This window comes from Sturnira hondurensis, unplaced genomic scaffold, assembly GCF_014824575.4.
Source record: "Sturnira hondurensis isolate 20B ecotype Veracruz unplaced genomic scaffold, ASM1482457v3 Scaffold0008196, whole genome shotgun sequence".
Classification (NCBI taxonomy): Eukaryota; Metazoa; Chordata; class Mammalia; order Chiroptera; family Phyllostomidae; genus Sturnira; species Sturnira hondurensis.
This window is the reverse complement of record NW_028080827.1, coordinates 2,111,322-2,113,155: the sequence shown is the minus strand read 5'-3', so window position 1 is coordinate 2,113,155 and position 1,834 is coordinate 2,111,322. Positions and strand designations below refer to the sequence as shown.

Here is a 1,834-nt window from a genome sequence, read left to right as displayed (position 1 = left end):
GCACCCAACACAGAGCAAATAAATACATAAACCAAAAAATAACATAGATAAAATGAGAAATAAATGGCAATAAAATAATAGTTGGAGACTTTAATAATCCCCTCTCAACAAAATATAGATCACCCGGACAGAGAATCACTAAGGAAATAGCAGATTTGAACAACACTATAGATCAAAAAGACCTAACAAACAGACATATACAGAACTTTCCAACAAGAGCAGAATACACATTTTCTTCCAGTGCACATAAAACATTTTCTAGGATAAACCATATGTTAGGCCGCATGAAAAGTCGTAGAACACCGAAATCATAGCAAGCATCTTCTCTGACCATAATAGTAAAAAAACTAGAGGAATTCACAAATAAAAAAATAAACAAAAGTTTAATCTTCTATTTCATTTTCTCTTAATTAGAGAATCAAAAAAGGGGAAAGAAAATATCCTGAGACAAATGAAAATGGGAATACAACATAACAAAACTTATGGGATCCAATAAAAGCAGCTGGAAGAGGGTTGTTCATACCAATAAACACATTTAAAATCAAGAAAAATCTTAAGTAAACCTACCTCTACATCTCAAAGATCCAGAAGAATAACAAACTGATAGCAAAGGTAGCAGAAGAAAAGAAGTAATAGAGCAAAAATAAATGACATAGAGACCAGGAAAATTTAAAAACTAGAGTTGGTTCTTCAAAAGGAAAACAAATCTGGCAAACCTTTAGTGAAACTAACCAAAGTAAAAATAGGATCCAAACCAAAATTATAAATGAAAGAGGAAATATAATACTACAGATAACAAGGAACCAGGCTACTGTGAACAACTATATGAGCACAAACTGAATAAAACTGATAATAAAAATAATCTAATTTAAAAACCATCCAAAGAAACTGAATAGACATTTTCCAAAGAAGATATAGTAATGTCCAACAGGTACATGAAAAGGTGCTCAACATCACTAATCATTAGGGAAATATAAATGAAAAACACAATGAACTATCACCTCATGCATGTTAGAATAGCTATCAACCAAAAGACAAGAGATAATAAAATTCCAGCAAGGATGGAGAAGGAAGGGAACCCTCGTGCACTGTTGGTAGGACTATAAATTGGTACAGACACTATGGGAACCAGTACAGGGGTTCCTCAAAGAATTAATAGAACTACCATGTGATCCAGCATCTACTTCTGGGCATATAGCTGAAGGAAATAAAATCACTAGGTCAAGGAGTTATCTCAACAGATAAGTGGATAAAGTATAGTGTGTATGTATATTGTGCGTATATGCATATATATGTACACATAATGGAATACTACTTAGCCTTTAAAAAAGAAAATCCTGCCATTTGCAACAATATAATGACCTTGAGGCCATTATGCTAAGTGAAGTAAGTCACAGAGATACTTAACCTGGCAGGTGAGATACCTTGATCATGAAAGTGGTTTTCCTAGGGCAAGTCGTATCCATTGCACTCCGGGTGTGCTGACCCCTCTGATTTTCCCAAATGTGGGAAACTTGACTGCATAATTTGTGGCAGTAGGGGACTGCATTCACTATCTCTCCTACAAAAAAAATAAGAGAAAGACAAATATTATATGATCTCACTTATGTGTGGAACAATGACAAACTTCATTAAAAAAATAGATCAGATTTGTGGTTACCAGAGATAGGGTAGGAGAATTGAATGAAGGTGGTCAAAAGCAATAATATAGTTAAGTTCTGAGGATGTAATGTGCAGCATGATGACTGTAGTTAACACTACAGTCCATTTGAAAGTTGCTGAGAGAGTGTATACTAGAGTTCTTCACAAGGAAAAAATATTTTTAATCTATATA

At 33.8% G+C, this 1,834-nt stretch overlaps 1 non-coding gene across 1 annotated transcript; it reads left to right on the top strand.

The window, feature by feature from the left end:
- The first annotated feature begins 1,399 nt into the window (after positions 1–1,399).
- Positions 1,400–1,564, top strand: LOC118992670 (U1 spliceosomal RNA). Its single transcript, XR_005067688.1, has one exon. It is a non-coding gene; the product is annotated as a U1 spliceosomal RNA (small nuclear RNA).
- The last annotated feature ends 270 nt before the right edge of the window (positions 1,565–1,834 follow it).